The sequence below is a fragment of the Sus scrofa genome, chromosome 13 (genome assembly GCF_000003025.6).
Source record: "Sus scrofa isolate TJ Tabasco breed Duroc chromosome 13, Sscrofa11.1, whole genome shotgun sequence".
NCBI classification, from domain to species: Eukaryota; Metazoa; Chordata; class Mammalia; order Artiodactyla; family Suidae; genus Sus; species Sus scrofa.
In genome coordinates, this window is record NC_010455.5 from 171,992,795 (window position 1) to 172,015,275 (window position 22,481).

The 22,481-nt window shown below is 33.8% G+C and overlaps 1 long non-coding RNA gene across 1 annotated transcript; it reads left to right on the forward strand.

Moving 5' to 3' along the window:
• On the forward strand, positions 17–20,602 carry LOC110256458. Its single transcript, XR_002337970.1, has 4 exons — positions 17–990; positions 2,363–2,420; positions 13,755–13,845; positions 18,450–20,602. It is a non-coding gene; the product is annotated as an uncharacterized LOC110256458 (long non-coding RNA).

Below are 22,481 nucleotides of genomic sequence, written 5' to 3' on the forward strand. Positions count from 1 at the left end.
AGGGATAAAACCCATGTCCTCATGGGTATATTCAGGTTCATTACCACTAAGCCACAATGGAACTCCTGTCCAGTTGATTTTAAAAGCCTTCTCCTTAGGGGGTTTCTCTTGTATGCCATCAAATTCTCATACACTGACCCTATTTTCAAAGGTTAATTATTGTATCATAACCTCTGCTTCCATAAACAGAGATTTTTTTTGGTTCGTTTCCTCTAATAGAGCATAATAGAGAGTTGAGATTTATTTGGCATAAAAGAAAGGGCCTTTATCCGTAATCCTAGGGAATGTTACTCTAATTTTCCTATTTGAGTTTTCCGTAGTCTTGTTTATTTTGGTTTACAGGTAAATTACACACCTAATTCATTCCTAGAGAATGGATGATCAATAAGCTACTAGATCAGAAATTTCTGAATACATTTCTGACCTGATACCTATACCTAAAACTTTCTTCTCTTCTTTTTTAATTAATTTCTTTCTCTATTAGACCCTGTTCAAATAGTAGAATCTCTCTTTTTATCATTAACATGTGGAAAAGATCCACTAAAGTGATTTTTAGGAAATACAGGTACAATCCCCAAAAATATATTTCCCTAGTGTATTTCTCCTAATGAATCAAAGTGTTTTATCTAATCTATATTTGAATATATGTGTGATGCTACATATTTTGTGGGATATAAGCATGACAGTGTTCTATTATCCTAAGTCTTTAAACCTCTTCTTATATATCATGCCAAGACAGGATGAACTTCAGGAACACTTAACCTGTGTAATCACACAGGGACATGAATTTAGAAGGCACTCACAACTGGTATAATGTTCTGCTGCCCAAGAAACAAGCAGTATGCACGTTAGCAAATTATGCATGTATGATATTCATATTCTCTGATCCTGTCTCCCCATTTGCATATAATATTTTTGGTGGTCCTTGAGCACAACATTCCAGGTGACCCACAATCCGTGAGAATCAACAAGATTCAAAGGAAGTATAAGGTAAGCTTCCTACATCGCTGATTAAATAAGCAAAGAGGTCATGATTTCTGTTCAAAGTAGAATTTAATTCAAATGCAGAAAAAAAAAGCAATGACATTTTAAAAAATAGGAATGATTATAGAGCCTTATCCCTTTCTTCCTTACCTGTGTTACTACCCTGTGGTTGCCAAGCACTCACACTGAAAATGATGTCATAAAAGAAAAGGGAAATTTAGTATCCATCCAAAGGCAGAGAATGTGGAATGTGTAACTGTCAAGAAATGAAATAAAAGCAGTTGAGTTAGTATTGTAGAGTATATCCATTATTCTGTGAAAATGAAATGTATATGCATGATGAGCTATGAAATACAAATTTCAAAGATTCTGCATGAGTTAAGTGTTCTTATATTTTCATTTAAAGCTAACATTTCACAATATAAAAATAAACTGTAAAATCCATGCTAATAATTTCAAATTTCAAATAGCAAAAAACAAAACAAAACAAAAAAACAACCAACCAAAAAAAAAAAACACTACAAGTTAATAGACAGTCCACAAAGAAAGGGAAAAGCTTTATATTTTAGTGCTCACAACAGAACAGTTTTCCTACTTTTTAAGCAAGATGCCTTCATATTTTAATTTTGTACTGGGTTCTACAAATTATGTAGTGGGTTCTGTCTCAAGGCATGACTGGGATCTCAACTCAATAGGCAAGAGGTATGTGAAGGGGTTCAGAGCAAGATCTGCAAAATATGTCACTTTAATATAAGAATTATTTTGAGTTGAAGGTAAATGAGAAGCAGACACAGGATGAACTCTCTGCCTCCCCCTATCTGCCTGAACTGAGAATATAAATTCTGCTGTGAAGTTGTCCCTCCCCCATATCCTAGGCCAGGATGGAGGTATCCTTATAACCGGATAAAGGATGGAACTGAAAAGAAGTCTACACAAACAAAACTTACTAACTGGCCCTTATCTTCTATTGGTTTCCCTATATATTTCTTTATGTAATGATTTTTTTTCTTTATAGCTGGTTTACAGTGTTCTATCAATTTTCTACTGTACAGCATGCTGACCCAGTTACACATACATGTATAGATTCTTTTTTTCTCACATTACCATGCTCCATCATAGTGACTAGATATAGTTCCTGGTTTCCCTATATATTTAACTTCCCACAGTTTGCTATTCCTAAAAGCCTAAATCCCCTTTTCTTTTATCTTGTCCTGCTCTATAAATTGATTTTACTTACCTAAGATGCTATTTTAAGCCCATGTCACAACCACCTGTTTTAGTTTTTAATCATTGAGATTTTTCTCTGCTGATGAGCATTGCATGAGTTAATAAATTCTTTGTATATTGTTAATTTGTCTTTTGTCAATCTGATTTGTAGGATCCTATCTGGAGAACCTAGGAGAGTAGAGGGAAAAAATATTTCCTCCCCTAAACATGTGAGTAAGATTAATTATTATATATATCATAATGTTAAGCTCAGAAAAGTCACATTTTCCTTTCTTGGTATATAATATAGTTAGTATTTATTCCCACATATAACTGTTCTAATTATATTGACCATTATAGATGCATAGATAGTTAGATGATAACTAGATATCTGTATATCATATCTATCCATCAAGTTTTGGATTTGGGGTACATTTTTGCTGTATTTGATTTTGCAATCAACTATCCAAAAAAAAAACAAAAAAAAAAACTGGGCCTAATTCTAAATCTAGACATTTTAGTGAAGTTATTCCCCACAAAAGACAACAAAAACTTCATCAGGCAGAAAAGAGCTGTTTCACCCACCATGAGGGACATCTGGGATTTTGACATACTGGAGTCATTCAGATCTTCCCTGTGTCACCATCCCAATTCTACTCTATTCAGATATTTCTCAGTCAATCCTCTATTTATAATACCTTCACATTTCAGCCTCCACATTCAAGAAACTGGCAGTGAGTTACCATGCTGACCATCATGAAGATGTAGGGCTACCACTAAATAGTGGATGAAGAAAAGTATGTTTTATATACAAGTGATCCACTCGACTTTCTCTTGCTGGTTGTAATTGTAAATGGTCATACAGCAACCATGTCCTGCTATGAATATAGGAATCTGTGTATGGTAGGTATGTAGTTGTGGCATACATTTCTCCCTTTAAGGAGGATGTTCTGTCTGGTTTTAATAAGTGCTGTCTATGGATAGCCTTTAGCTGTCCGTTCCTTTGGTGCTGGCTCATGTGTGTAATCACTTTTCCAGAGGTTCTTCGCTTCCAAGGGAAACCTTCATCTGATGGCAAAGGCATGAATGACATACAGATCTGACCAATTTGTCCTGACAGATAATAATTCCAGCAGGCAACCTTTGCCCCAGAACTCACTGCTGGATAGGCCGTGACTTTATCAGGCCTTCATGGTGTTCTCTCTCTGCTTAATCCTCCTTCTTTCTTTCACAAGTATTGATCCTTAATATAAATCCAGGACCCCAAGTTTCTTAACTTCTTTTCTAAAGAACTCAACCTATAACATAGAATCCCTGATCCTTTATAGATTAGAGTCTAGGTCACCCCAACTGGTTAACTACTTAAACTAGGGCAGTTACTAGCTGGGGGTTTAGAATGAGTGGTTTAAGAAAACGATGATGAATGTCAATAATGGTTTAGGGATCAACTGCAGCATTAAAAGGATTGTAAATCATCTCACTAACACTACTTTCATGCTATTTGATTGTTTTCCACTGTTATAAAAAAAAGTGACAGGAAAGTTCCTTTTATACGTAGTCTCTCATGTGAACATTGATGAGGAAAAAAAATCCAAGAAAGAAAAATTAAGTCAACCTGAAAATTATTTATAACAACTTCATAATATGAGAGGATAAATCAATGGTTTATTCATTGTACTTAATCATGGCATTTTTGTGGTTTATAAATATTTAGTTTCATTTTGTAATATGTTTATTAAGTCAGTGTTATTTTTTTTACAAATTAATGCAATTTGAATGGCTCTAGGGAGTAGATTTCTCAAATGTTGCCCTAAATAATGTAATACTAGAGAAAAGTATAAGTATGGGAACTATTTGGCAAATTAATAGAGTCTTGATAGGAGTGTTTTGTGAACTATTCTCAAATTAGTTAAGATATGTCCAACTTTATGCTAAGAAATAATTTCTATTTTAAAATTATTGTTTGGAAAGAACAAAAGAGATGTTAAATGGGCATTTGTTTCTGAAAAGAAAATGCATTCAGTAATTTACTAGTGCAACACATGTCCAGAGAAAACATTGATTATCTTTCAAGGGTATTACACTTTAAATGGCATGACCTTTAGCCTGCGAACCTGAAATGATCATTCTTTTGAGCAGCATAGTTGTTGATATCATGCTTTCCCACTTGAAGGCATATTAACCAGAATGATTCACCCATTTATTCTGTTAGTCATTGTATGCATGTGGTCAGGCATTTGTTAAGTGTGTGTTTACTATTAACTATGACCTGGGGCAGTCTTGCCAGTGCAGAAATATTTTGGTGAACAAAACAAAACAAAATAAAACATAATCATTTCATTTCTGCTTTAAGTAAATTATCCTTGGTTTTGTTTTGTTATATCATCAATAAAATAACTAAGTGTGTATTTTGCAAAAAGAAAGTTGATCCAACATCTTCATAGGGCAATTCTGTACAAAAGTCTGTTTCAGTTTCAGCTCCAGCTTATCCAAACATTAAACTCTGGTAAGTCTCTGGTGTTATGACTATGAGTCATGAAAATATTTCATACTAAAAATAGGAGGATAAAGCCAGAAGACAAGTGACAATGAAAGTGCACCGTTCATCTAGTACACAGTCAGGGCAGTGAATCAAGATACAGATATTCCCCCAGGGAAGGAAAGTGTATCCAAAGACTAAAACAGAAAGCAAGAGCATGGCACACAGACTTCAAGATGGCCCCATGATCTCCAGCTCTTGGTGTTAATACTCTTGTATAATCACCATCTCCCAATGCCACCCCAAAGTTTGGACAGAACTATGACTTACTTCTAACAAATACTGTGGCAAAGGAGGTGGAACACCAATTTCATAATTAGGTTGCTTTAAATAAGATTCTGTCTTGCTAGCAGGCTTTTTCTAGACCTGCCCTCTTCATCTGTTGACCGGAAGAAAGATGCCATGAATCTTAAAATCACAATGAACTGAATGCTGCCAACTGCCAAAAAAACAAAATCTTTCCTAGTCAGCCATCCAGATAAGACAACAGAACAGGAGTTCCCATGGTGGCTCAGAGGAAACAAATCTGACCAGTATCCATGAGGACACAGATTTGATTCCTGGCCTTGCTCAGTTAAGGATCCAGTGTTGCCGGGAGCTGTGGTGTAGGTCATAGATGAGGCTCAGATCCCACAGAGTTGCTGTGGCTGTGGCATAGGCCAGTGGCTACAGCTCTGATTCAACCCCTAGCCTGGGGACCTCCATATGCCACCAGTGTGGCCCTAAAATGACAAAAAAAAAAAAAAGCTGCACCTGAAAACACCTGCATTATGGTCATTTGAGATCCTCTGCACGTAACACACACCTAAGCCTGAGCACTGACCCAAAGCTCTAAGATAATGTGTATATATTATTTCAAGCCACTAATTTTGTGGTAGTTTGTTACAGTATAGAAAACTAATATATATGACAATCTCCGAGCTATCACCACAATGGCCACAAGGAAGGGAGAAAGGAGGATAAATGAGGATTATTGTGAAATATCAGTAATGACAGGTAATGAGAGAGAAATTCCTACTCTCCAGGTCAGTGGTTTGCCCAGGTAAGCAGTATGTCACCATTATAAGCCTAAGTAGGCCACTCATATTTTGTCAAATGCTTAGACTGTTTTTATTTTCTTTTCCTACAAAGTCATCAGAAAGTTTCATAAAAGCCTGTATGGAGCTCTCATTCTACCTTATCAAGCACCCTTTATGCTTCAGCCATGTTCCTGATGCTACCTTGTCTCTCCACTAGATCTCACACGTCTAGCATCTTAACTTGGGTTCTCTTCACTTTGCCTAATAAACTTTTACTCACGTTTTATACCTTTATACAACCAGCCATGGCTTTCTCATGGATAATTTTTAAGACTCTTAAGACTAGGTCAAATCCTCTATTTTTTAACTCTTATTACCTCATATATCTCTATGATATCACTACGTGATATCTTGGTCCATAAAATCTATATCTCATCACGTATCACAGAGGGTGTGGATGTGAATGGAGAAGCTTGAAAACATTAAAACAAAGCAGCAGTAGCAGCAAGGGTTTGAAGACCACTTTGCTTACAGAATTCATGTATCCAAGTATGCTTGATTACATTAGCTGAATATTCATTCTCAAGCACTAAATAATGACAGAAAGATTGCTTTTCAGAATGACAAACACACCTGAAGTCATTGGGACATTTGGAAGATGTAAACTTCCAAAGACTTCTGATGGCAACTCAAATATATGGGTGTTTCACAGTCTATCTAATGTGGCAATCAAATATAGGCACATTTGCAGAAAAATTTCTCACATAAAGCATTCAAAAGGTTTAGGGTTGTTTTAATATAGATCAAGGGCGTTAAATCAAGGAGATACAAACATAGATTACAATAGACTTGTTTTCTTCCACTACAGTGAATTGCATGCTTAAAACACAGCAATTTTAGAGAGTTGCAGATTAGAATGATTCAACAAAGTATTTTTCTCTAAGACTTTGTTGTTCTCTTTTTTCCCTTAAATGAATTTATGAAAAACTGATCTCTTCTTTATTCACAAATATTTTTCAGTATATCATATGTTCTAGGAATCATGTTTTTAATTTAGAGTAATGATTTCATGGTAATAGCAAACCCATTGCGGTGAATGCCAAATGTTAGGAAAACTCACTGACAATGGTGGCCTAAGAATATCACCACTGACAAGTCCTATTTCTCTGGACAGTGTATTCATTTTATAAAACCTATTGACTGACAACAATTTGCTATCCTTTTATACTGGAAAGAGGAGTTATTCCGACAGCTGTGCCTTAAATAATTCTCTTTCCTTTTAAGCTCAGTTTAGGCTGAAATGTATGGTTCTTCCTGACTTGATCTTAAATATGCTGAAACAGCAGAAGTCAGCATTTACTGAACATTTTCTGATCTCACCACGCAATAAAAGCGTTCTTTTTTAAACAGACTGCTATATGTATTATTTATTTTTATATTTTATAGTACCTTTGCAGGAAAAAACTCAAACATTTGTACATGAAATTTTAAACATGTAAAATTCAAAAACAGCTAATAAAAACCAAGTTGGGATGATGAATAAGAAAAAAAAAGTACTTACTGACTTAGGGGTAATATGGAGAAGAATAAAATAAAAAGGAGAAAAAAGCAGTCTTGAAGAAATGAGTAGATGATGCCTAGATTTTGTTCAAAGATATTTGTCACTTCAGCCTATGATTTGACATCTTAGCAGAACAAGTATATGACTATTCTTTTATAATATATAAATTAAAATTCCAAAATAATCAGCATTTTTATGTGACAGTCAACAATCTTTCCAAGGCTTTCTTAACACTTATGTTTAGATTTCTATTTTTCACCTTTTGTAAAGTATGTGCACAATTTTCCAAAGCTCATATCAGGTATTCTGACTTAGGCAGTCATAGATTCCTACAATATTTGAAATTTAACATTCATGATAAGAAACTGGAGATTAGTAATGTTGTAGCTGTATTTATAAACTGTCTAAAAATATTTGTGTCTAAATCTAAAAGATGTTTTCCATTGATGCTGTAATAAATTTCTACAAGCTTAGTGGCTAAAACCACACCCTTTTAGTATCTCAATTTTTAAAAGTACAGCGAACTCAAGCTGAGACTCAGCTTTGAGTCTCCCAAAACTGAAATCAAGGGATCCATAGGGCTGTGTTCCTTTGTGGAAGGTGTGAAGAAGAAACTGATTCCAGGATAATTCAGATTACTGATAGATTTCCATTCTATGCAATTGTATGGCTGAAGTCCTGTTTCCTTACTTGCCTTTGGCTGAGGGACATTCTGTTTCTGGAGGCTGCTTGTGTTCCCTTCTTGACAGGCCTCTTCATATCAGAACTGCAAAGGTGTGTCGGGTCCTTTTATACTTCACATTTCACTGACCTCCCTTGCAGCTTCATCTGCCCTCTGCCAGCTCTTCTGTAGCATCTCTCAGACTGACTCTTCTGCCTCTCTCTACCATATTTTAAGGACCCTTGTGGTTACCTAGGGACCATGGAAAATCCAAGATAACCTATTTAGAAGTCAGCTGATTTGAAAATTTTATTTAAATGCAAAATTCCTTTTGTCATGTGACTAACTTGTTCCAAGGATGAGGATGCGGACATCTTCAAGGTGGGGCATTATTTGGCCAACACACATAAACAAATATACCCACAGGTATATCATGCATGTGTGTATATATACACGCTCATGCACACACACACACACACACACACACACACACACACGTATAATATTTTGCATATCATGCCAACTTAATCAACATTATAGATTTTTTTATTTACCAATCAGCAGATGTCACTGTTTTAATGAAAATATTTCAAAATGAAAATAGTTGCTGTTTTTTGAAAATTATATAGTTATTATCATAGTTTACTCCTGATCTTAAATCTAAATGTATATATTTTTTGTTTATTGTTTTTAATTAATTTATTTATTTGCTTTTTAGGGCCGCACCCATGGCCTATGGAGGTTCCCAGGCTAGGGGTAAAATCAGAGCTACAACTGCTGCCCTATGCCACAGCCACAGCAACACAGGATCTGAGCCGCATCTGCAACGTATATCACAGCTCATGGCAACACCAGATCCTTAACGCACTGAGCGAGGCCAGTGATCGAACCCACAACCTCATGGCTCCTAGTAGGATTCGTTTCTGCTGAACCCCATTGGGAACTCCTTAAATCTAATTTTAGTTGAGTGTGTTTCTTTGTGACCATTCAGAATCTTAATTATTGTGCCAAATATCTTAGACTACTTGTATCAGCAAAATATGAATCCCTACCAGAAAATTTAACATCTGTTCTCTAATAACTAATTTATTCACTTTTAAATAATTTCACATTGAATTTCTTTAAAATATTAATTTAGATTCATATGTAATTTAATGTTACAGTCAATTTAATTTTAATAAATATTTTAATATTCACAAATTTATTTAATCATCAAATGAACAAAATACATGTAAAATATTTATCTACGATCTTAAATATTGGAGACAACACAATAAATAAACTTTTCCTCTCAGTGTTCTTTTGTGAAGCAGTGGGTAAAGGATCGTGTCACTGCAATGGCTTGGGTCACTGCAGTGTCTTGGGTTCAGTCCCTGGCCCGGGAATTTCCACATGCTGTGGGAAAACAAAACAAACCAAACAAATTAAAACAAAATAGAAAAAAACCTTTCCTCTCAATAAGCTTACATTTTGCAATACCCATCAAAAATTGTAGATCAAAGTACTAATAAAGATTAATGGCTGGGACTTTTCAGAAACAGTCATGAATATAACAGTATCTGATCTAGGCCTTAAATAATGGACACAAGGAAAAATATACAGATGATCTGAATAGACATTCTTGAGGAAAGAAAGAATGTAAAATGTGGAGCTTTCAGAGTGAGATGTCTGAATTTGCTAAAGATTAGAAAGTAAATTCAAGTACTATTCAAAGACTGAAACTTTAACTTTAGGTCATAGCATGTAAACATTCTTTGTATATTGTCACTGTCACATCTCCTTTATAAAGTCTACTTACCAAGTGGAAATGCCTGTCTTGCTTCAGAAAACTGTATCTGTGTTCTTCATCTACACGTATTGCTACATTTAAGATCTTGCTCTTACAATATGTCCTCCTTTTTATCTGTGTTATTTATTACTTTCAGCAAAATGCTCTTTTCCTTTTGTTTTTCAAAAATTCAGGAATGCTGTATCTACTTGTATTTACTATAAAAAGAGGGTATTCTTCACTGAAACCAAGGTTATTTGAATTAAAATCTTTGATTCTCCTAATTTCTATCATGATTTAAATTGTTTTTTCCCCTTTTTCTGGCTATAGCCAAAGCATATGGAATTTCCAAAGCCAGGGATTGAATCTGTACTGGGCAGCATTTGCGATCTGTGCTACAGCTATGGCAACACTGGATCTTTAACCCACTGCACCAGGCCGAGGATTAAACCAGCAATGTGATAGAGATGGACCAGATCATTAACCCACTGTGCCAGATCATAACCCACTGCACCACAGTGGGAACTCCTCTAATTTTTCTATACATTTAGTTATTTCAATCTATATTGCAGTAATTTCTACAACTCTAGAGCTTCACTTAAATTAATTGCAATTCACTTTCAAACAATAAGCTATGGCCAAAGTTGCAAATTCACCTGATAGAAAAACTTTGCTTAAGCTGTCTGGCTCAACAGGGTTTGCAGGTATGATATTGTCCTTAAAGGGAGCTTGCAAGTGGAGTCAAGTGATTGAAATTTTCCATATAGCAATCAAACATTTCAGCAGCTTGGCAGTTAACAATGTACTTGATAAATGTTTAATGGTGATGAAAAATATTGAGATCTAGATCTTTTTTTTCCCCCACCATTCAGCACTACTCTGAATTGTTTGAGAGTGGAGAAATTTTTTTTCACAAATGTGAAGAAAACAATTGAAAAATAATAATATCCCTTTTTCAAAGAAGCCTCTTCTGACTAACTAGACTATACTTTTAATAGATTATTTCATAGTCAAGTGGCTTTTGTGCATAGTAAGTTATGCTTATTTTCTTGGTGAATACATTAATCTTATGAATTAACTCCAAATACTAGTCATGAGATATTTTTTTAAATATAGTTTCACTTTTATGTGATGATCTATAATATTTTAGACTTATTTATGGATTTTTAATATCTGAAACATAGTTCTTTCCCAAAACTAAGGTTTATATATTTGCATTCATAGTAGTACCTGATCTATTGTGCTATATTTATGATGTATTACCCTGATCTGTTTTTTTAATGCTTTCTTATAATTAGATGTATCATGTAGGCTCTGTTAGGGAATTGGTCTTATCTGTGGAGTAACCTTACTTCTAAGTGTTACTGGAGTGGGAGCCAGTAACCCAGGGCATAAAGATGGGCTCTTGTCTAACACTTAGAAATGAATGATGAGAGACACACATGCTGGCAAAGCAAAAGACTTTATTGGGAAGGGGCACCTGGTTGTAGAGCAGCAGGGAAAGGAAACCCAGGAGAACTGTTCTGCCCTATAGCTCAAAGTCTAAGGTTTATAGTAATTGGGTTAGTTTCCAGGATGTCTCTGGCCAGTCATCTTGCTTGTGCCCATATTTGGTCTGACTCAGGATCTTTCTACCTCTCAGCCAAGATGGATACCAGCATGAGAGTTTCTGGAAGGTTGGCATTTCCTCCCTCCCTTTGGTCCCTCCTGAATTCTTCAGATTAGTTTTACAAGATGTATTATGAGATGGCATCTTCTCCCTCCCATTTGGCCCCTCTTACTCCTTCTGGTTAGTCTTCAGTGGCAGCACCACTGTGTTCCTTATCGGGACTCCTGCTCCTGTTTTGAGACAACTCAGGCAACAGGTTATTACAATGCCTGGCCAAGCAGGTGGTTTTGGTTAACAGTTCCCTAACATAGGCACTTGGTTATTTTTTATTAGTTTTGAACTAATTAGTGAACTCTCTCTACTTCTTTCTGCATAGATGATGATACGTGTTTTCCAATAATGATGGAAGCTGCAGGTCCTGGCATGTTACTTTTTTAAGCAATTGCTAGCTTTAGCAATAATTAACACCCTTTCCTGTTTGCAAAGACTAAAATACATAGATATATTTAAGCAGTTTCTTCAGGCATTTAGAACTCTCTTGATGTTGTTAAAAGCATACTTGCTTTCTGGCAACAATAAGATGTCCCAGATACATCCAGTGTCTTTTTGCCTTAAGTCATGGACCTACTCTCCAAAGATCAGCATTAGTGGGATGCAAACTGTCACTGACTGATTTTTTTAAGGGTATGTTCCTAGCTCATAGTAGGAACAAAAATAATTCTAGCCAACTTATATAACAACAATTATAGTAATAGGCAAGAAAATATAAATATTTCTTTCAGAGCTCTTATTGTATATTAGGCACAATATAAATTATTTTAAGACACATTCACATTTAGATCTCAAAACAACCACTGAGGTAATTTAAAAAAGAAGCTCAAGGACTGTCTAAAAATGTATATTCAGACTAAGAAAGGAAGAAACATCACAATATTTATTGAGAAGTATTTCTGAAATTACTAAACAGTTTGGGAAAAGTTAAAGTTAGTAATTATGTATTTCTGATTTTTTTTTTTTAGGGCTGCAAAGTTCCAAGTCTAGAGGTTGAATTATAGCTGCATCTGGTATATCTTTACCACAACCACAGCAGTGACATATCTGAGCCATTTCTGTCATGTACACTATAGCTCATAGCAATGCCAGACCCTTAACTCACTGAGTGAGGCCAGAGATTGAATCAGACTCCTCATGGATACTAGTCTGGTTCATCACTGCTGAGCCACAATAGGAACTCTTGTATTTCTGTTTTTAACAAGATGATTAATATTTTTTTAAATTCCAAATTGCTTGTATTTGTATAAGTTTGGAAAAAATGATTCATTTGAAGACTGAAATTAATTCAAGTTTGATATTTGAAAAATAAATTACGTGTACTAAATCTCTACCTGTACTCTTCCCTTTGCAAGTCTGCAGTATATACCATAAGTTATCATTACTTCATCAACTAGATTATTAATTTCATCTGAATATAATTCATACTCTTTAAAATATCAGCTATTGGCGATATTAGTTAACCCCCACCCCACACAATACAAACACATCTACATACATAGGGTTCCAAATTTTACTTTCTTCATATTAAAAAGAAGAAAAAAATACTAGATTCAGAAAGAAAGGAGGGAGAGGCAGAATTTGACATTAATGTCATATGTGGGAGAAAAAAGGACAAAGTAGTTAGATGTAATAAAGCATATACTCCAACACTGTACTTAGTTCACCCAGAAAAGTGTTTGAATGACTATTATCATGCAATCAGACAGTGTGATAGAGAAAGAGGAGTAAAGAAGGAAGAGGAGGAAAGTGACAATAAAATTTTTATATAAAGCAAGTGGAAGGCTGTAGGTAATGAACAAGATAAGAAGAAAGAATAAAAACTGAGTTTATAAGTAGCAATAGAAGTAGCAAACACAATGGCAGAGTAGAAGATAGTTTAGAATGATGATTCAATACTCAAATGGTTTCTTAGCCTGAGAGGACACTGCTGTATTTTAAGTGCACCTAGAGTCCATCCTGTCAATCAGAGGAGAGACATAAGGTAGAGACCAGCAGTTAGAGTTACATTCAGTAAGGGTGCAAACTTTTCTAACTAGATGGACTTTGTTTAGAGATGCTCAGCAAGGAGATTAAGAATCATTTCCCTTCAAAATACCACAATGAATATCTGGTTATTCAATTATATATTACTTATCATCTCCGTCTACCTTAACATTATATTGACAAATATGGCACAAGACAAAATGAGGCCAATGTGATATAGTTTTGTTTAATATTTTAGTGTGAAATATTCAAGTATTTAAAAAGTTTTAGAAAATAACAAGCTAGCACTATTACCAACTTATAAATTTTGTAATAGTCAATTGTTTCCCCTTTTTTGAAATGACTTTTAATTGAAACTGCATTCACACAGGAAAGTACACCAGACAGAAGAACACAGCTCCAAGACGTTTTCCAAAGTAGAGTGGCATCTGCACTTTCTCCCATACACTGTGCCCATAAAGGTAAGTGCTATCCTGAATTCCAAAATCACAGGTTAGTATGTATTGCTTATGAACATTAAAAATGCAGTCACATAGTACAGACAATTTTCTGTCTCACTTACATTGCTCAACATTATTTTTGAAGGATTACCCTTGCTATTGATCATACCAATACTTTGCTCATTTTCATTGTTGTATTGAAACTTGATGGTCTTATTTAAATTTCCAGATATGTGGCGGTAATAGTAACTAAATCTGGTACCTCAGATATGGTGGTTCCATAATGTGGTTCTATAATGTGAAAGTGTAGTTGCAAGGTTACCCATTGTCATATTTATATAATACAAATTTGGAATTTTAATCAAGTGCCAAATTTTGGAAAAATTCCTTCATATTTCTTGCGTTTTAAAATAACCTTTGGGTTCTATATTATTCTTTATTTGGTATATCTTTTACTTGAAAACTCAAAACTTTTGAAATGAGAAACAGATAAACAGAATAATTAATATATTCTTTATGTTTATGATACTTGAATCTGAAATGGATCCAAGGAGATTGTGTTTGATGACACATCTTTAGGATGGTTATGTAAAAGAGTGGAAATAATAGATGAAGAATTATAGAGAATGGACTGCAAAACCTAGATTGGCCTGATATCAAGTATAGAGAAGCCAAGGGATTTAGCAATTTACAATTGTTATAAAGAATGGAATTTAACTGACTATAGTGCCTAGTTGAAAATCTGGAATTATTGAAACACTAGGAAGCATTATGAAATCAGAGGCTGAAGTCAAAATAGAAAGAAATTAAACAGGGATAGACATGGGTAAACTCATTGAAGTCAAAGATGGGTAACTAAGGCAAAAAGAGTTCCTAAACATTGAAATTGCCTGTGGTATCTAACATGGTTTCAGAGGATATATACATGCACACTCATATATGCTCATATGTGGATATGAGCACACACAAATACATGCACACTACACTATGTATGCATACAGGATGGCAGTCAATGCAATGAATCAGGAGGTGATATTCAGAACTGAAATGGAGTTGGATTCCAGCATAACCACTTTGGCAACAGCTATTCTAACTTCATCCTGCTTTATCTGCTTAGGACATAAGAAATAGACAATAAGTGATTAACAATTGTTGTTTGTTGTGTTTTATTATTTCATAATTAGCATAAGTATAAATAATTAGATCAAAGAATTTTCATTTTAGGGTTTTTTAAAAAATGAAAACCTTGATGCTAATGTCATTAATGATGACAGCCTTAGTGAAGTAGACATTAAAATTCATCTGATCGCCATGGGACATTAAAGCCCTTTGCTACACAAATATGGTGCAGAACCAGCAGAATGAGTATCACCTAGGAGCTTGTTGGAAATGCATAATCTCAGGGCACACCAGATTTAGTGACTAAAAATCTTCATTGTAACAAGAATTCCAAATAATTCATAGGCACATTTGGTTAAGAAGTACTGGAATAGTTTACTGAGTATATCTAAATTCATAACATGTCGAGTTCCCTAAAAAAATTAGAAAGCATAGAATTTATAATTAAAAAATTCATAGAGATCTTTAATTAAAGACTATGTTATAAATTATAAGAAAATTGAGACCCAGAAGTGTTAAGTTTTTGCTTCAAGGTCACATGGCTATTTAGTTATCACTGCCTTAATAATAGTGGATTATCCCAAGGAAGTTTCAGGTTTTTAACTTTTAACATTTGAAAAGCATTGTAGGAGTTCCCATTGCAGCTCAGTGGTTAACAAATCCGACTAGGAACCATGAGGTCTCAGTGGGTTAATGATCCACCGTTGCCATGAGCTGTGGTGTAGGTTGCAGACGCGGCTCGGATCTGGTGTTGCTGTGGCTATGGCATAGGCCGGCAGGTACAGCTCCATTAGACCCCTAGCCTGGGAACCTCCATATGCCATGCGAGTGGCCCTAGAAAAGGCAAAAAAAAAAAAAAGAAAAGCATTGTAATATTCAGCCTGAAACTTAGTCTTATACTAATAATGCAATATTTCATTTGGCTTTTATGTACATGAAAAAGAGACGCAATGTCACAATTTGTAATTTAGAGGAGATTAGAATAAATGTTGACTACTGTTTTTGAAATGTGTATAAATGTATTAAAGATACATAGTGAATGAATAGTTTGCGAGGCCTGCCATAACAAACTGGGTAGAATAAATCAGAGACGTGTATTGTCTCACAGCTCTGGAGGTTAGAGGGCTGAGATCAAGTAGCAGCAGGATTGCTTTGTTCTGAGGGCTCTGTGGGAGTGTGTGTTCCATGCCTCTCTGATAGCTTCTGGTGATTTGCTGGCAATCTTTTGTGTTCCTTGCCTTGTAGAAGTATCAGCTCCATGTATAGCTTCATCTTCACATGATTCTCCTTATGTATATCTGTCTGTCTCCTAATCTCCCCTTTATATAAGGACACTAGTCACATAGGATTATGGCCCATTTTAATGACCTAATTTTAACTAATTACATCTGCTACAATGTTATTTCTGCAGAACCTTGTTCTGTAATGAGATTACATTCAAGAGTTAGGAATATGACATTGGAAGAGACTCAATTCAAACCCTAAAACCAGGTTTTTAAATCTCCTCAAGAAAAGGAATGGCCCTGCAATTGAATTTAAAATTTGAAATGCTTTATCAGTGGCTGCTAAAATAAACTGGAATCCTGAAAGGTTTTTTTTAAATAAATATTTTATTTTTATTTAAAAGTAAATGTATTCAGAAAATGCATTAAGGAAATGATTATTACAGAACTTTTGAAAACATGTCTCTTAATTTATCCTTAAAATGTCTTTATTTATGTAACAGAGCAATATATAATCAAGCAAGTGAAAAGCAACTGTTACATAATTATTCAAGTTTCAAATTTTTATATTATTTTTAGCATATTTTAAAATCTGAAGCCTCAAAATTGATTAATTTAAAATATCTTCTTTCTGCAATAGTTGTGATTATAAGGACATTCATTTCTTTGGCTATATATTACTAAATCAAAGTTTACACACTTTGGGGGAACAGAGAAAAACACCTATTACTTAATAATCAGTGAATAGATGGTATTACCATATACACATTTTCAGAAGGGGTTTTAAGGGTCCAAACCCACTCTCTTCTCTCTTCTTCTCCACCAGTGTGTAATCAGTATCTAAATCCAAATTAATTCTACTTCCTCCCTATCTCTCCACACATCTACTCTAGACCTGCCATAATTACTTTAACAAACTTGTAATCCTTCTCTCTATATTAATTCTTTATCCGTCAAGTTTTTTTCTACCCTAGAACTGGATTAGCTTTCCAAAACATAAATATTATTGTGTCACACTCCTGATAAAATCATTCAAGAGCCTATGGCATACCCTTTAAGAATGTGGGCTATAACATCAAACTGCCAGTATTGGAATCTTGGCTTTGATGCTAATTAGCTGAGTGAACCTCACTTTGGATAAATTTATTTATATTTATCATGTGTCAATTTCCTCAACTGTGAAGCAATGGTATTTTAAAAGTATTACCTGCTTTATGGGGTTATTATTGGGAATAAAACATGTAATATGTACTAAAGAACAAAGAACTGCATAATATCATCAATCATTATTGTCATTACTGTCAAAACTTCACGTAAAAGTTTACAAAAAAATAATGTGATCAAGGAATTTGTCTTAGAGAAACAAATGTAAGATCAGACCTGGTTTTGTAGGTAGAGTTCCCTAGTTATTGAAGATAGCCCTAGTGTTACCATTTTTCGCCCCTAATTATTTCAAACATTAACTTTTACTATAAAAAATGTTCCAGTTTGGGTAATAAATTATAGGGTGATCTTATTTATATACTCAATTGCTCATTCCACAAGGATTTAATATACATGTATTTAAATATTTAAACACAAAAGTCATTAGCCAGGGATGATATACAATAAAAAATTTTATTCTTTTACTTTTAAAATGAAAGTATAGTCGATTTACAATGTTTTGCCAATTTCTGCTGTACAGCAAAATGTATATATATATATTTCCTTTCTTATATTATCTTCCATCATTGTCCAATAAACACTTTTAAAGCAAGCCTGCCTAATCTACTCTATTCATCCTCAGATCCAGAAATAGTAGTAGCAATTAAAACCCAAGTTTTCTGCCTGTACTTCACAGGCTGTTTGATGTTTTGGTAGATGTCAATTAATCTGATTATCACAATAATTCTAAGATGTATATGTATTATTATCTTTGTTTTATAGAAAAGATGACAGAGTTTAAATGCCCTAGGTCTCACTGGTAGTCATTTGCAAAGCTTCATCTGATCCCAGCAAATTAACTCCTGAGTTCATGCCGCCTGTATTCTACTTCACTACTCTGCCTCTGTAAATAGCTTAATGTTCTCTCCCTAAAAGTGGTGGTCATTAATGTCGGGATAGATACTCTCCAACGACCTTGGCCTCTTGAAGTTCTCTTTCTTTACTCTACTTTCAGAGAAGATATACTCAGGTGTCAAATAACTTCTGTACTGAGTATCTTCAGTTGCTAGATATTGTTTATATCACTCTTTTTTAAAAACTTGTGAATTACTTTTTTTTTTTGCTGTTTTCTTTTGATAGTGGTCATGCCTGAAGGCATGTGAAGTTTCTGGGCCAAGTATCAAACCTGTGCTACAGTAGCAACCCAAGCTGCTGCATGGACAACACCATATCCTGCTGCACCACAGGAGAACTCCTAAAATCTATGAATTACTTTTTAAATTCCTTAGCAATATAAAATAGGCATGTAACATAATGACATTAATAGATACTGATTTGGTATGTTTCTTTGCAAAAAACTCATCTGGCAGGTGTGTAACCTCTTCCTTGACTGCTTTAGAATATCTAAAACCCGATTGCCCTTGCCAACTAGCATCAATTACAGCTTTTTGCGAAAGCAAGAAAAGCGTTGTAAACCATAAAATTGAGACTAAAATGCAAACTATTTACATGTGTTCACCCCCTTTTCTCACAGCTACTTTCCTGCATGTTCCCACAGAGATCTCCTCAATTACATAATGCTGATGTTCTTTCTCTAGCCTCTCAGAGCTTGGTATTACTGCTTTCTATCCCTGTAAAACTATTCTCCACCTTCTTTGCCTGGCTAACTCCTTTTTTATCTTAAGAGTTTAATGTGTGTGTGTGTACATATGTATGTGTGTATACACATACATATATATACATATATTTTGTGAATCCTTTAAATGACTGCCAGGTATCTTCCCCCCTGAACCAAAAGGTCCATAGACCATAACTCTGCTATATGATCTCTACTTCCCAGGCACTTCGGAGTAATTTCCTACTAACCATACCATGTTTACCACTGAAATAATTCCTACTAGTGCATTAACTAGTGGTCAACAAATGTATACATGGCTTACTCTAATTCTTTATCTGTCATATGGAAATATATGGCCAATGATCCCTACATTTAATTAGTTATTTTTTACAAAACAACACAGCAGAACAATAATTAATAGATAAAGATATTCATGTAAATTTTGAGGGTGTAATAAAATACAAAATTAATTTAAACTAAAATATAACATTGAAAATGAGTAATAGTATACCTCATAGGCCATGCTAACATACTTAGCATGTTAGTCACTACTTTCATTTGAGCTAAGACAGAGGAGAAGGTAGCTGACTAAGAAGATGCTCTGAAATGGCTATTTTACTTATTCCCTCTCACTAGTCTTCCCCTAATATAAAGCTACCAGTTTGGCCTGCACTTAAGGCATTCCAAAAAGTAGCACTGAGGAAAAGAAATAAGAAACATACTACTCTAAATCTAGGAAGAATTAGGAAAGAAATCAGAGATTATTTAGGAACAGTCAGGAATCACTCAAGTCTGCTTTTTGTGGTATCTATGCTTTTTATCCAGTTATACTTTTAATCAAAAAGTGAACATTCAGAGAATTGAGGTGGATAGAAAGAAAAAAGAAAGGCTTTTACTTTTGAACAAAACTAATTAATACTATAAGAATTACAATTGATAGTAAGTAATGTACGTATGAAAAATATGATAGAGTGAAATATATCATCTACCTCCTAATTTTATAGAGCTTGGAAAATATTCATTAGATAATCAGTTTGAAAACCATTATACCCTAATAGCATTATCTTATTAAGTCCACATAGCTAGCAACTCTACTAGTTCTGCATTAATATGAACATTTGTAATGATTTTCATATTATATAGGACAATATCTTCTAATCTTACTATTAAAAAGGAGCATAATCCTTGGTGTTTAAGACAATCCATAGACAGGTTTGGGAATAGATAACAACCATTACTTATTTGTTTTATTCTTATTACTGTTATCTTTTTAAAATTCTGCATATTCTGAGGCTTAGGGTGATTATATGAAAGTTTAAGAAAAAAAAAAGGTGATATAGTCAAAATTTTAACACTATTCTCTTTGTCCTGCTTTCCATTAAATTATAAGGTGTTTATAATTTTTCAAAACTGAATAAAAAATGAATGCTTATATGTTTACTTTAAGCATGTTTGTTACTAACAAGTCTTCCTATTTTACTTACCACAATACAGATCAGACTACATTTTTTCTCGCCAATTAATTTCAATGACTTGGCTTATTCTATATTTTTTCCAATGTAAAATGCTAAATGCAGAGACAAAATATAAAGCCTATCAGGCAATATTGAAATGATTTAGCTCATCAAAATAAAATTAAATAATACTGAGACATAGAATCATAGAAATATTAAATATCTGGGACCTTAATCTTCAGTAATTATTTAAAATGTGACTACTTTTGAAAAAACTTTATAAAATGTTCCGTATATCAGGTTAAGACAATGGTCTACATCTAATTATGATGAGAGGATAAAAGGAAAATCTTTATGCCTGTCTTATTTTCTTGAAGAAAGTTTTAAATTTTTGAAACAAATAAGCATTCAATCAAAATAAATGATTAGAGAAATTCACAGTAAAATGCTTAAACAAAGATATCCTTTCCTTTCAGACTTGAAGTTTAGTGATAAGCATATATGATGCACTGTGGAAAGTTCAACTTGTTTTTATTAATACCTATGTAATTTTTGATGACTTTAACTTCAATGGTATGTTTCCAACCAGTGGAAATATTTAATAATGGTTTTGGTATTTAAATTCAAATTCTTCCAAAATAAGAATATTAGCCACTGGCACAAAGTTAAATTATTTTAACATCAGTTAATTACAGATTACACATATCCCTAGCCCCCATCTCTCTTTCCTCCAGAATAATATGTAAAGAAAGATTTACCTACTAACTCCTAGCTCAATTGTAGCAAAAGGGATTGGTTTCTATTGTGAGAATATCCTCAAGCAAGTCTCTTTAGATTTTTTCTCTAAAGAAATAGCTGTGGGACAAGATTAACCCAAAGGAGCACAGTCTCTAGAGTTTATAATCACTTCTGCCAATCTACTCTACCTCTGAGTTATCAGTCAATTATATAGACATCACTTGTCACAAATTAACTTGCAAAGCAAAAAAAAAAAAAAAAAACCCCAACACTTTTCACTTTCTTTTTTTCTACTTCTCTTCCTTCTTTCCTTTTTTTTTGTTTCTTTTTTTAATTCTAATTTTTCTTCTTTCAGTTTCTCTTTTACATTTCTCTTTCCTCTAATATGTATCATTAGCCTATAAGTGGCCAGTTTCTCTTGCTGCTTTGCATTGATTGGTCAGAAATCTGATTATGAAGTGCTTCTACTAGATACTAGATCAAATGAGAGGAGAAAGAAACCAGAGATTTAAATTAAAACACACAGATACAGTCTCTGCATTTGAAATTTTTTTTCCCACATATGTATTCCCACAACACAAACAGACCTATAAAGCAACGTTTTGTTCATGAGACACATATTAAAGTCTGTATTAATTTCTCTACCATGCTAATTACTGAACAACTCTGAGACCACAGCATTTTTGGGTGCCTCCCCCCAAAACTACTTGATAAAAATCAATTTCCTCTAGTATTCACTGACTCATTTTTTTAAATATATATTGCTTTGTTTTGCTAGCTTAATTTTTCAAATAATTTTATTAATTTTTCCATGTGGCAACAAATTTCCATAGTTTTACAAGTTATGTACTTATTCTACTGATTCCTAAATAATGATGATATATTTGTTCTATTCGTAGAAAAAATTGTCAAAATCAAATTGAGTTTCTGTTTTAACAAAATTAGCTTAGTCAAGAGTATTTAAGAAATGGATAGTGTTTTAGGAGGCTGTGATCTAAAACTCATAATCAACTGAGATTTTTTGAAAATAATTATTAAATTTTATTGGTTTTGCAGTTCAGATATTTTTGTAAAGTAGTTATATGTGAAATACAACATATGTGCTATCTAACCACATATATGTGTGTGTGTATTTTATCCTCAGATCTTTTTCATCTTACTGCTAAAAGTTTGTACCCTTTTACCAACTTCTCCCTGGTAACCCCTTTTCTACTCTGTTTCTATGGCTTTGATTTTTTTTTTTTAATATTCCACACATCAACAATATCAAGAAGTCTTGGTCTTTTAGGTTCTGATAATTTCATAGGGTTATTGAGCTCTAGAATGATAGATGTTTCTTAAAGTTATCTTTCTGTTACCCCA